Raw genomic sequence first — 15,577 nt, 5'->3', positions numbered from 1 at the left:
ACACTTCCCAATCTCTACTTTCAAAAATGAGAATGTTCCCAAGAACCTCAGGTGTGTCCTGCACAAGATGATGTCAAAGGAGAAGTAAGTTCCTTGGATGTCCTTGCCTCAACAGGATTTACACTGGCACAAGATGTGGAGGGGAAGTTTCTCATTCTAATGGTTCTGACTCTAACTAAACAGAGGCTGATGTGTGTAGCTATGTCTTAGATTTTTGCAATCACAAAAGACAAAACCAAAAAGAAATAAATGTAGACAAGTTTAAAGAATAAAGATTTAATGAAAAAAATTACATTTATAGCAGCTAACATTTGCTAACCTAAGCAGTTTTGCAAAAATTTAAATTTTAAAACATTAAGTTTGTTAACTTAAAATGTTATAGTTTATAGTCAGTAGGTAAAATAACTTGCCATGAAATGTGAGGATTTGAATTTGAGTCTCCAGAACTCACATAAAACTTGGATGCCATCTTGGTTGTGTAATTACAGTCCTCCCACAAATAAATGGGAAGTGGAAACTCAAGAATCCCCAGAACATCATGGATTGGTTAGCTTAACATATGCTGCAGTGAACAAAAGATTCTGTTTTGATTTTTCATCAGTTAAGATAACTTACTTCCCTGGCAGAAAACCATGTTTCAATTCTACCCACATCAGACAGTTCACAAATGCATGTTTCCAGTACAGTAAATCTGATCCCTTTCCTTCAAAAACACAAGTATACTTGAGACCATGCACTCAAGCAGAAATGCACACATAAACAGAAATGAAAATAAAGTCAATATTTAAAATAGAAATCCCAATCTCAAGTTAAAATGCCAAGACCGACACCTGGATTTATCATTCTACCCTTACACATGACCAGTGGCATGGTACACATGCACTCACACACAAGAGCATGAACACAAACACACACACATACATGCCATACACATACCATATACAAATACAAAGATTTTAAGATCTATTTAGCTATTATTAACTTACTAAGAAAGAAAAAATATTGTTACTTGAATATACAGTTTCTATAAATTCTATGACAGTACAAAATGATATTTTCATCTGCAATATTTTTTTGCCTTTCCCTCATTAAATCTCTTGAAGTTTCCTGTAAGATGACAATCCCTGTCCATGGTATACAAGAAAATTTTTAAGTAATGTATATCTCCTGCTTCTTTCACATATTTTCATACTTAAATGCTTACCATTGGGTATCATCTGGGTTTGTGGATGAGCCCTCTCTCTATGATAAGATCGCTTAATGATGGCATTCTTTAAAAATTATTTCTATTATGTTAAGCATAGATTATTTCTATTATTAAGTCAAGCATGACTGTATGTAAAAATGTGTATGTGTGTCTGTGTGTGCGTGTGTGTTTGTGTATATAGATGTCATCAACACATCCATGAATCTGTATAGAATAATACATTTTGAATGAGATTAGGACTCTGCAAAGCAATGGCTGTTCATCCAGCTATTTTCAGTTATGGTCTATGAATGGACTGAAGCATGGTCTTTTTTCCTTCATGCTATACTTCCTCCATCTCTTCATAATGATGTGAGAACTGCTTCTTCAATCAGGATGTGATTATTTCCCTTAGTAGCAGCTGGATTAACTTGGCAGGATTTTTTTTACAACTATAAAATTCATCTTTTTTTTGTCTAATCAAGAATTTAATGCTGTTTACCAGTTCTTCCTTGATCTTTCAGTGAATACTGTGATCTGCTGGTATCAAGCCAACACTCTAACACCACTATTTCAAAGTTTGGAATTTTAATAATTCTACTCTCTCTACTTTGAAGCACAATTAATAAAAGCTCAAGGTCAGAAATTGGGATCAACCTGAAGGTCTGAAAAGTAAAACAACCAGCCTTTGACTCTTACCTCGACCTTAGTCTGAAAAGGTATTAATGCCTCCCGGAATCTCAGAATGAGACTGTGTGACTGAGAGTTCTTTCTTTCCACTATTTAATCCTCCCTAGGGCTGAGATTAAAGGTGTACCACCATCATTAAAGTGATGCACTATGAAGATTCCAAGGCAACTAGTGTAGCTACTGAGATTAAAATTGTGTGTCATTATGACTACTAAAGTTAAAGGTGCATGTCATTTTGGCTACTGTGATTAAAATTGGGTGTCATTATGGCTACTGAGATTAAAAGTGTGTGTTACCATAATCTGGTGTGTAAAGCTAACCATTGGAACTGTTTTACTCTCAGATCTCCAGGCAGTCTTTATTTATTCTGAGATTAAAAGTGTGTGTTACCATAATCTGGTGTGTAAAGCTAACCATTGGAACTGTTTTACTCTCAGATCTCCAGGCAGTCTTTATTTATGAATACAATTGAAATGTCACTACATTTCCTCTTTTTGTCTAAACTTATAGAAGGCTATAACTAATATAAGAAAACTATATATGTAGAAGGAAGCGGTGGGGCTGCGTCCCACCACCCGGCCGCCGGCTAGCTTTACACCCGAAATAATTACACAGAAACTGTATTCTTTTAAACACTGCCTGGCCCATTATCTGTAGCCTCTTATTGGTTAATTCTCACATCTTTCTTTAACCCATATTTAGTAACCCAATCCGTGTAGCACCACGAGGTGTGGCTTACCAGGAGAGATCTTAACCTGTGTCCATCTCAGAGAGGAGAATCATGGTGACTGCATAAAGCGTCTCCCCTCTCTTTCCCAGAATTCTGTTCTGTCTACTCCACCTACCTAATTTTCTGTCTCTTAAAGGGTCAAGGCAGTTTTCTTTATTAATTAACCAATAAAAGTAACATAGACGGATAACTCTCCTCCACCATATATACAATAAGTACAATGACTATATGCAATATATACAGGCAAAATATATATCAGCCATATCTAGTCCATTTGTATTTGACAAAAAGAGAGAAAACATTTTATATCTATTCTACCTTGTTGAGTCCAAATTCTTATACCTAATTTACTTTCTATAATAACTTGTTTTCTTTGTCTGGTAAACTATAACTATAGCAATCTAATTTCAACTCCCTCAGAGACCCAAGAACAAAATAATATTACCCGAGTAAGCGAGAAGTGCAAGCAAGCATCTTCCAAAAAAAAAAAAGTGAGTAATGACAAAAACAGCTGGCTGCCTGGACAGTCACCCAAAGTTCCTCTGCAAAGCTGGCACATACACCTTCAGCCAACAGGCCTAACATATTTGACAGACTTTTCTGTGAAGTAGGATATTTTGTGTCCTTCTTGTATAAGTAGGAAAACATAATGTCAGCAATTGAGGAAGGGACATTTTATTGCCTAGCGGCTTACTTTTGCCAAAAGAATGTAAATTGCATGTGGAGTTTCTTTGATGTCCATTAAATTCTCTGAATTTAGATTGGTGTTGAGAAGCAAACATGTCTCATTGTCATAAAAAAGAACCTTGGTTGTTAAAACATTTTAAAATGCCATATTCTGTAGATCTATGAAGTATTTAAAGATGATCTATATATATAAATTATATCTTTGTTTGATCTTGAAAAAATGCCTAATGTGACTACAAGTTTGATAATAGTAAGTGATTAACTACTAACTTGTATTTTTTATTATCCTAAGCAGTTTTTAATAATAAATTTCATGAACTCTACAGCATGGATGGGCTCACTGTGAGCCGTGTCAGTTTGGTTGCTCACCTTCCTGGACTTAGGGGGAACTGGGATGACCTTGGACTTAACATAGTGAAGGGAACCCTGATGGCTCTTTGGCTTGGAGAGGGGCGGAGTGGGGGTATGGGTGGGAGGGAGGGGAGGGAAGGGGGAGGAGGAAGGAATGACATGGAAATTTTTAATAAAAAAATGAGAAAAAAATAAATAAGAGAAAAAATAAAAAGCAACTACTAGTTTAAAAAAATAATAAATTTCAAGGATTAGAAATTTGTATTACATTTTTTATTGAGCTGTATAAGTACAATACCTTGAAAAAGATTAGAAATGTATGTACAGCATGTTTTAACAAAATTATTCTCAAATTTGTATCAGTGTACAAAATTTGCATACAATGTACAAAAGTAAAAGCAATGTAAAACATTTAGAGCTAATAATTGCCTTTTAAAAAGTAAATTGAATAATCTACCTTTTTATCTTATCATATCTATATCCTCTTTTTCTTTTCAGAGTAGATTTTATAACCTACATTTTTATCTTATCATATTTATATCCCTGTTTTTGTCATTCCTTTATTCCTTTTCTTTCTCTCCTTCTTTCTTCTATCTTTTTTTTTGTTTGTTTCTTTCCTATTTGAGTTTTATGAGACAAGGTTTCTCAGGTTTCTATGGTTCCTGGCCTGGAACTTGCTCTGTAGACCAGGCTGACTTTGAAGTAACAGAGATCTACCTGCTTCTGCCTCCCAAGTGCTGGGAGTAAACGTGTGGACCACCACTGCCTGGCCTTTTTATTTTCTTTTCAAAACAAGAACTTTGAATCTAATTTCCTTTGTTTAGTTTTTTTCCTGACCATTATCCATAACATGTAACCAACACATCAAACAAAAGCAAACACTTTTTCTGAATGTATGTGAAGTTTTCTATACTACTTCCTGCTGATTGCAGTGTTGATAATCTTATTGGGACCCAAAGAAAGTTTAGGATTATGGTTACAGTCCTTACTGTAATATTCTGTAAGGCTGTATCATTTCAGCCTGCAGTCTTGAAGCTGTTCTGGGTGTAAAACTCAGAGAAAACTGAAACAAATATACTCTGAAATGTTGGATCATCTGGATCATTCAGCTGGAGATTTTTCAGGGAGTCTTTCATATTGAACCTTATTTTTCTTAACCTTGAATGAATCCACAGCTGACTGATCAAGCTTTATTTTTCTTAATCCTGAATGAATCCAAACATGCTCACTTTCTTTGGAAACAAAAGCAAATTAAATCTTTTCTCCAAAGTAACATATCTTTTGAGCCAAATTTTGAAGTCAAGGCATTTTCAAAATATGTACGTAAGATTAATCGAGCATCATTAATAATCAAATATCTTTTAGCAGAAGTTGTTCCTTCCTCAGAAGGCAAACGATCCAAAGATAATACAGTAATATACAGTATCCAGTTTCTCTGTGTATTTTCCATGTTTAAGCGGAAGCTGAGCTGGGGAAGATGGGAGCTGGGAGCACTATTTTTTTCTCCTGAACCCAGATGGCTAGGTTTGGGTCCTGCTCCTCGAACTGGCATTCCAGTCCCAACTATGACCTGGACTTATGGCTAGAAATCCTCAGCCAAATGGTATTTTTGTGAATTTGTCCCCTAAAATGTTGGATGCCAAATGAAGCACGTTTAGCAAAATCTCAGGATCAGAAATTGGTGTTCAACCTGATGATCTGTAAAGCAAAACAGCTAGCTAGTACCTTTACCTTAGCCTGAAACGGCAATCCTGCCTCCTGGAAAATCAGAATGAGACTTCATGTCTGAGGGTTATTTCCTCTCATTTTTTAATCCTCCCTAGGGCTGGAATGAAATGTGTGCACCACCATCGTTAAAGGCATGCACTGCCCTGTTTCTATGGCAACTAGTGTTGCTACTGGGATTGAAGTTGTGTGGCATTATGGCTACTAAGATTAAAAGTGCATGTCATTGTGACTACTGAGATTAAAGATATGTGTTACCATAATCTGCTCTGTAAATCTAACCAGTGGGACTGTTTCACTCTCAGATCTCCAGGTAGCTTTTATTTATTAAAATACAATTGAAATGGTACCTATTTTGCCCTGGTATCTTGCTTATAGAATTTCTATATTTCACCTATTTTTAAGTTATTACTCTTTATTTAGTGCTTCCATAGGAGACAAAACATAATACAATATTTTATGTAGAAAGTTAATAAAGTTTCTATTTATAAATATCATACAAATGTGTGTTGTCTCTTTTGCAAACCTTTTATAAAGGGTACTGATATGACATTATCTCCTATAGTCAAGACAGATATCAAAGTCATTGCTGTGTATAATACTCCCTTAAACATATTATGAATAGGAAGACAGACATGTTTGTTGTAAGGAGACCCCTTGTTTGTGTTCCAGCCACCCAGACTTCAACATAATCACTCAGAAACTATATTATTTAAATCACTGCTTGGTCCAGTCACTTAAGTGTATTGCCAGCTATCACTTACATCTAGTATTAACTCATTTTCAGTATTTTATATTTTACCATGAGGCTTGTGGCCTACCAGCAATGTTCTGACATGTCTGTTTCTGGTGGTAGCTCCATGGCTTCTCTCTGAATTCACCTCCTTTCTCCCAGCAGAAATTTTAGTTTTTCCCACCTAGCTCTATTCTACCCCATGACTGGCTCAAAACAGTTTCTTTATTAACCAATGGTATTACCAGCATACCAGAGGGGAATACCATATTACATGTTCACCAATTAAGCAGAACATGTGATCAGAAATTAACTCTCATATCACCTGTCACCTGTTATTGTTGGATTTTTTGTTTGTTTTTTACATAATTGCCAAAATAGTCTCTGTTGAATAAAGAATGACACTGTGGAATTGGATGCTGAATAATAAAACAAGATTATAAAAATAGATTTTAAATGCTAATTCATACCACTCTTGCTGGGGAGATTTAAACAAAAACCTATTTATCCCATATATGAAACTGATGACAAACCAAAGTTACAATTCCACCAAGAATAAATTTGCTAGATCAAAAAAATTCATGGTGTCATTTACAAACCATGACAACTAAAGACTGACTTCTTCACCAAAAGTCAAACACAGCATGAGTAATTCATCATGAAAGGTAGAAGTCCTAAACTGTCTGAGTATATTAAAGGAAGTTCAATAGCTAAGAGATTCTCTTTCACTCAGCAGTTCTTACTGGGAAGCTAACCTTGGTAATGGAGGACCCTTGTTTTGCTTATAGGTTTTAGAAACTGCCTGAGACTTGCAAGTTGTTTATTTGCTAAATATTATTAAGTTTTTCTCCAGAAGATAATGTTTCAACTTGGAAGAAATCCTTCACAACAAATGATCAGAGACTTCAATGTCAGATTTAAAACTTATTAACTGCTATAGAAAATACTTCCAGAGATAGGCATGGGAAACAATTTCCTGATTGGTCCATAAATTATAGCTATTATAGCAATGGACTGAATAAAAATTAAAGCAACTATACCATTCTAAATACCTGCACAGCAAAGAAGCAATGACTTTACTGAATAGTCCCCATAGAAATTGGTAGAAAACATTGACTAGATATTACCAAAAATGAATAATACTGAAGAACTCAAAGGAAAAGGAACATCACAAAAATGCATAGTTAAAATAAATAATAGAGTAAAATATTTTGATACAAAAAAACACAGCAGTTTTTGTCACAGCTCCCTTATAGATATGTTTTTCTCACATGCTGGTCACCTCCTTATATCTTCTTGGAAAATCCTAGTTGAGATGTAAGATCACATCCACAAAATACATAACAGTAAACTCTGAAGTCTGTTGAAAATAGCTAAAGTATCTTCCATTTTGAAAAAATAAAAGTTTTAGAAAGTATAGCCAACTTCCTGAATTTCAGTTGTTCTTACACTCTTGTTATATTTAAAAGTTCAGAATGAAACAAATACATTGCTTATAAACTTTAAATACATAAAATAGTTTTCACAGAGAAAGCCTCAATGATAATTACCCTCTTTCCACACAGGCCACCTAATTTCTATAGGCTTAAAATTGAGAGTTCTATATTCTGATATAAAGTTATTAATTCTGAGTAGTATCTAATATTTGATAGTTTTCTTGGTGTAAGAAGGCCACTTGTTCATTCTCTACTGTCCAGACTCCCAAAATAACCACATAGAAATTATATTAATTAAATTACTGCATGGCCCTTTAGCTCCAGCCTCTTATTCGATAACTCTTTTATATATTAATTTAACATATCTCCATTAATCTGTGCATCTCCATGAGATCATAGCCTACCAGCAAAGTTTCAGCGTGTTCGTTCTCCCCATGGCTTCCTCCTGACTCCACCTCCTTTCTCTCAGCAATCAGTTTAGTTTTTCCCACCTAGCTTTACTCTTTTGCCCTATCACAGGACCAAGACAGTTCCTTTATTAACCAATGGCATTCATAACATATAGAGGGGATCCCACATCACCTCCCATTTTTATATAATTAAAAAGGAAGGTTTAATTTAACATAGTAAAATTACATATAACAAAACAGTTATCAATAAAAATTATAGATACAATGTTTAGATCTACTTTATATTTATTATAACTAAGGAAAATTATAATTATCAATTCTTCAACTCCATCAGAGACTCCAGAAGTATTAAATATTGCCTAAGTAAACAGGAAATGCATTGTAAGCAATTTCCAAAACTTTAGAATTGACAGAGACATCTCACTGACTGGACAGACACCAAAAGTTCTTTTTTTATCTTTGGTGCATCCATCTCAGCCCACAGACACATAGTCTCCAGCAGACTTTTCCATGAAGCAGGAAATTTCACAGACTGTTCTGCCTATATTGGCAATTTGCCAGTCACTTTCTTCTGTGTCCTGCCAAATATCTGGCAGACTCTTTCATGAAGCAGGAATCCCGAAGGATTATCTCACCTTTAGGCAAGTTCAGCATTCATTTTTCTGAATGTCCTGCATGCCCAGTTCATCGAGCAGTCCAAGCAAGGGCAATCACCTGCTCAAAGGACCAGCAAACTCCACAAGGAGCCTCTTCAATGCCTATCTTCCTCTTGAAGTAATTGGTGATGCCAGGAGCAGATGGGTCTCACTAACATGAAAAGTCCTAAATTCTTAAACTGTCTTAATCAAGTCACTGCTTGGCCCATTAGCTCTATCTTCTTATTGACTATCTTTTACATATTAATTTAACCATCTCCATTAATCTGTATATCACCATGAGGTCATGACCTATCAGCAAAACTATTGCATATCTTTCTCCATCGGCAGCTCCATGGCTTCATTCTACATCCAACTCCTTTCTCTCAGCATTCAGTTTACTTTTCCCCACTTAACTCTATTCTTTTGCCCTATCACAAGCCCATGACAGTTTCTTTATTAACCTATGGAATTCACAGTGTACAGACGGGAATCCTACATCATTTTCTGTAAGAAATGGAACAGGTTGACTTTAAAATATAACCAGTAGAACTGATCAGTACTAGCATAAGTATCTATGCAAACCATGATTTTCTTCTATTAGTATGCTTCTGTGGCACTGTAAACTGAATGGGCAAGCTTCATGTTATATTATTGTTGTTTAATTGTATGGATAAGACATTAGGCATTCACAATAATAAATGATAACACAAAGTATGCACCTAAATTTATAATAGAAATAGATATATACATATAATGTTCCTATTGGTAATTGAATGTTAGCAATGAATAACTGAATGGTTCCAAAGTTGCCCCTGATTATATATGATCATCCTTTATTTAACCTTAAGAAATTGCTAGGTATGTATAAACATATTAACCAGGCATAACTAGAAAATTATCATAAACTGAAGCCTTATTATTATCAATAAGAAAACAAGTTTTAAGTGTAAAAAGCATGCTTGAAAATTCTACCTGAATAGCAAGAAGTCTTGGACTTATCTAGCTCAAAGATAATCCTTAATAAGCCAGAAACTCTCCACTTCCCAATTTGTAACAAGCAAGTCTGATAACCTCCTATTAGCATGTTTTGACTGATGGTAACTTCTGATGCTAATGTTAAACTTTAATGGTTCCCTTTTAGTAGAGTGATTAAATAATAACAATAAAGTTTGTACTTTTTAATGGCCCAGTTCCTTAAATTTATTAGTTCAGGTAACTAGCTCATATTCTGTCTGCCCTTCCATCTGATATAGTGTGTGAAGTCAGGTATTTAAAGTAATCACCACGGAAGTACAGATTAGATATTTCAAATACTATATCTGTCAGTTCCTTAATTGTGGACTCTCTAGTCTTCATAGCTCTGATATGAAAATTATAACAATTATATTACCTGAAGTCAGTTGACTGATTTTGTTTCTGATATTGGGAACAAAGCACCTATGCTTTGCTTTCCTTGAATCCATACAACAATATAACTAAGGCACAGTTATACATTTTATGCCACATATGTATCTTAGGAACATAGAAGAATAAAGGGAAAATGCTATGAGCAAGGGTCTTTTATCTTGTAACTTGTATTATTTTTTAATAAAATGTTGATTGGTCAGTAGCCAGGTGATACACAGAGAAACCCTGTCTCAAAACGCCAAAATTTAAAAATAAAAAAATTAAAGTTTAAAATAAAACTATGTAAAGATGGAAAACACCAAAACTGGATACTGTATGTTATTATGTTCTCTTTAAATTGTTTAAATGCTGAAAAAGAAGCAACAACTGCTAAAAGATATTTGTTTATAAATGCTGTTAAATTAATTCAAAATAGGTATTTAAAAATACTCTGACTTCAAAATTGAAGTTAAAAAGTATGTTACATTAAAAAAGAGGTTTTTCTTTGGTTTCCATAAAAAATTAGGGGTTGTAGGTTCATTCCTGGTTAAAATAAAATTAGGTTTAATTTTAAAAAGACCCTTTTAATAATCACCAATAGGAACAGATGGCCCAAATATCTGAATTCTACATCCAAAACAAATTGAAGACTGCTGCCTGTGATGGTCAAGCCTCACAGGATACTCCAGCCATGACTTGATCATAATTCTAAATTTGCTATAGGTCCTCATAAGATTATCAGCATCCCCAGTCAACAAAAAAGTATACCAAAAAAAACTATGCCCACATTCCCAAATTATGGGCTATAAATATTTCCTTTTTAAAATTTTGGTTCCATGTCTTTATAAATAATAATAATAATAATAAAAAGCTAAACAAGGAAAATTCAATTCAAAGTTCTTGTTTTTATTTTTTAAAGGGGGGGAAGTGCTGTGGGACAATGGTCTTTTATCCTGTCACTTGTATTATTTATAATACAATGCTGATTGGCCAGTAGCTAGGCAGTAAGTATAGGTGGGGTGACCAGGCATGAAGTAAAGGTGGGACAATAAGAATTCTGGGAAGAAGGAAGCACAGTCTACAAGTCATGACCCAGATGCAGAGGATGCAAATGTGACTGCCTCATCAAAAATGGTACCAAGCCACATGGCTATCACAGACAAGAATTATGTACTAATATAAATTTTAACAGTTAATAAAAAGCCAGAGGTACTAGGCTAACCAGTGTATAATTAATGTAAACCTCCATGTGATTTCTTTGAGACTTAACAACTGCCAGAACTGGACAGGATCAAAAACTTAGTCAACAGGGAAATCGCTGTGGGTGTTCATAGAAGCAAATGATTTCCCACCAATATACTGCTATTCCTTTCTGTACTCCCATACATATGACCTTGGGTGCTAGAAGAAGGTATTCATGATTTTGTTTACAATCTAGTCATCTACCCTGTGGCCCATAAGATATATGAACCAGAAGATGACTATGAATGCAGTTGAACATAAAATTGTCAACTTAAAATGTTTTTTTTTGTAATTTATTTATTTATGTATTTATGTATTTATTTTTTTATTTTATTAAAAATTTCTGCCTCCTCCCCACCTCCCATTTATCTCCCCCTCCACTCCCCCTCCCTCTCCTGTCCAAAGAGCAGTAAGGGTTCCCTGCTCTGTGGGAAGTCCAAGTTCCTCCCCCATCCATCCAGGTCCAGGAAAGTGAGCATCCAAACAGGCTAGCGCCCCCCTCCCCCCCCAAAGCCAGTATGTGTAGCAGGATCCAAATCCAGTGCCATTGTCTTTGACTTCTCAGCAGCCCTCATTGTCCGCCATGTTCAGGGAGTCCGGTTTTATTCCATGCTTTTTCAGTTAACTTTATTTTCAGATTCCCTTTTACAAGTGGTAATCATTTATTAATTCATTGTATATCTGTCTATATATAGTTATTTCTCTCTCTCTGTCTGTCTGTCTTACTGTATACATGGAACTATAATGAAAAGAACTTGGAATATATTCTTCCCTTTCAGCTTTTTTGCATTAGATGTGCTCTTGTTTCTGTCACTGCCTTGAGTATTCCAGGTTAGCTGTCATTGAGCTTTAAGCTGTTTCTCCTGTTTTTGTTGCTCATATTGCCTTAGGAGTGCTGTGATTATAGAGGTACCCCCACTGAATCCAGTTCCTCAGTTTATTTCTGGAGGTCTAGATCAGGATTTAAAGGTTGCATAGTCAAAGTTCTTATTCACGTAATCATTTCCTCTGTAAGTGTATAATTCTTAAGAACAACAAACTTACAACATTATGGGACAATGTTAAAAGATTCAAAATGCTTATAAGAAAATAGAGGACAAGGAAGAACATAGACATACATGAATTTTCAAGATTATTTTGAATAGTATCACATAAATGGAAATTTTATATTCAATAATATTATTGAATAACAACCTAGATAGATGATTAGTCATTTGTATGATGCTTCCTGTACTTGTGTGCATATTACCTTGTTATCTATTAAAATAAAGTAAATCAAACATATGCAATGTACAGTTCTTACTGTCTGATTTTAATGGTTATTAGGACACTTCAGTAGAAGTGGTAAAAATTTTATTTTCTCATATATCCTATGGACACTGCTGCATATTTATGCATATATTTCAGTAAGAAACTATATCTGGAAAAATGATAATTGCATTTTCCCACCTTAAGTATATTAAATCTATTAACATTTGTTTATAGAATTAGGTGTCTATGAATATGTTCTGATGCAACATTAATAAAGGAATTTAAAATAAATAATCAATATGTTAAAAGGAACAATGGTAGTTGAGTCTGAGGAGGGGAAGAGGGAAGCTGTTTTCTGATGGATGTAAACTTTAATTTCTGAAAAATGATTTAATCTTTGTGTCTACTCTCTAGCCTTCTACCTATTTTGAACAATACTGTAAACATTTAAAAGGATTATGGACCAAGGAATGTTTTAGTTCAACTAACTGATGATGAAACAAAGACATTGTCCCAGAAGATGCAGTTCTGGAGAGGCACACCATCTTTATTGCCCAAGCTACCAGTGAGCAGTCATATTACTCTAGCCATACTACTTTGATTCTCTGAACTTCATTTTCCACATGTACAGAAATAGTACAGAGAAATCTTGCATTGGAGATTTGTCATGGGACTTAGAACTAGTTTAGTGGTAAGCACAAAGTGAGTACTTGACATGAGATAGTTATTAACTTTAAAGAAAATATACATTATATTTCACAAAAATAAATGTAACTTTCATTAAAAAAACCTTCTTAATGTACTCATTTAAACACTGCATCTCAATCATCCACAAAGTAAAATTTTGAGGAATTACCACTCATTGATTTACTTGTGTCTTCTGTATTTATTTTACGGCAAAAATAAACAACTGGGAGACTTGGTTGCGATAGAACATATTAGAGTCAGAAGTTCACAATCCTTCCCCTTAGAGAACTCATAACATCCCATGGAAGAAACACAGATCATTACATTCAAGCAACTCCACTTAATGGAGGCTTCATAGTTCTGCCCAGAGGCAGCTCTGGGATCCACAGCCTCGGGGAAATGTAAAGTCCTAGAGATGAAGTGATTCCAGTAACATTCATGCTGGAAATACAAGAAAATCGATTTTTAGAGAAGCAACACCGCTGCAGAGAAATATTTTGAAGACTAATCTCAGTGTCTGGGAACTGAAAGCAGAAAGTGAAAAGAACAGCGAGGGGGGATGCTGAAGTGCCAAGGAGGCAGCTTTCATAGAAGATTTCCTACACCATTTTAAATTCAAATCGTACTGTAGATAATAGAATATTGGTTCTTTAAGAATAGCTTATGTAGGCGGAGGTTTCTGGGAGCCTGGAGCTGCGATGGTTCGTGGGTGAGCCTCGGAGGGTACTGCGTCGGTCCCCACCTGGAATAAAAGATGACAACAGCAGCCAGACCGACTTTTGAACCTGCCAGAGGTGGAAGAGGAAAAGGAGAAGGGGATTTGAGCCAGCTCTCAAAGCAATATTCAAGCAGAGACCTTCCCCTCCCATACAAAGATAAAATACAGACAAACTACACAAGATGCTCCTGAAGAGGTTCGCAACCGTGACTTTAGGAGAGAATTGGAAGAGAGAGAGAGAGCTGCTGCAAGGGAAAAAAATAGGGACCGTCCGACCCGAGAACATACAACTTCCTCTTCCGTGTCCAAGAAGCCCCGCTTAGACCAGATCCCCGCTGCCAACCTTGATGCCGATGACCCTCTCACGGATGAGGACGATGAGGACTTTGAAGAGGAGAGCGACGATGATGACACCGCGGCTCTTCTGGCAGAGCTGGAGAAAATCAAGAAGGAAAGAGCTGAGGAGCAGGCCAGGAAGGAACAAGAACAAAAAGCAGAAGAAGAGAGAATTCGCATGGAAAATATTCTGAGTGGAAACCTTCTCCTTAATCTCACCGGCCCATCCCAGCCTCAGGCCAACTTCAAGGTTAAAAGAAGGTGGGACGATGACGTCGTTTTTAAGAACTGTGCAAAAGGAATAGATGATCAGAAGAAAGATAAAAGATTTGTTAACGACACACTGCGATCTGAGTTTCACAAGAAGTTCATGGAGAAATATATTAAGTAGTACAGTTTTATGTGCTTAATTAAAGTCTGAAATGTTAAGGATCAGTTTGACTTTGGGGGTTTTGTTCTTTCCAGTTTTAACTTTCTCAATTTCTTTCCCCTAGTGTTGTATTTTATCTGGTAACGGATTTAGGAATGGCTCTAACCAGTTTCCAGTCTCTTAAATGTTTCCAGTGTCATTTTCTTTTTAATATGGGAAGTGGAGTAGGGAATCTACTTGGAATAAATATTTTAACCTAAGTAAACCATTGTCCCCAACTTTATGCTATAATTTGTGCAGCTTATAAAAAGTTGCATAATTTCTTTTCAAAATGAAAAGTACCTTTGTATGTTGTTTTTATTGCATTAAAATTTCCCTTTACTTACATTAAAAAAAAAGAATAGCTTATGTATCTAAATGTAAATGTTACATGAAAAAAACTGAAAGATTTTAAGCAAGAAAATTTATGTGCTGGATATGATGTGTAGACACTTGAACTATATATTGTATAATGATCAAATGACCATTACTAGTCCACCACCTCAAGCATTCATAATTTCAAATGAAGAACTCATAATCTTCCCTTGTAACATCTAGAATCATATAATATATTGTTAACTACATTCACTATACTTTGCAATACAACACCAACATTTATACAACTTGCCAATCTGCAACAATGCTCACTATTAATATTGTGTGTGTATGTATGTATGTTTGTACGTATGTATGTATGTATGTGTATGTATGTATGTATGTAAGTATGATCTCTTAGACAAAAGTATGGAATGATATGCCTGTACTTTTTTGTGATATGTATCTCCATTGAAAGGGAGAAAATGAAGTAAATATTCAGTTCACAAGATTGGATTTCTCTGCTGCACCATTCTGATGCTAGAATCTGTGTCTCCCTTAGAATCCTGAAGTTATATTTAATAGTGGTCATAGCAACAGGATAGATGCACTTGTCAGAGGCAGTGAGGTAAAACAGGGGAAAACAA

The 15,577-nt window shown here is 35.2% G+C and overlaps 1 pseudogene; it reads left to right on the top strand.

Moving 5' to 3' along the window:
- The first annotated feature begins 13,827 nt into the window (after window positions 1-13,827).
- On the top strand, window positions 13,828-14,710 carry LOC119821412 (annotated as a pseudogene).
- Window positions 14,711-15,577: the final 867 nt, after the last annotated feature.

Source organism: Arvicola amphibius, chromosome 8, assembly GCF_903992535.2.
Source record: "Arvicola amphibius chromosome 8, mArvAmp1.2, whole genome shotgun sequence".
Classification (NCBI taxonomy): Eukaryota; Metazoa; Chordata; class Mammalia; order Rodentia; family Cricetidae; genus Arvicola; species Arvicola amphibius.
This window is presented reverse-complemented; position numbering and strand designations above follow the sequence as displayed.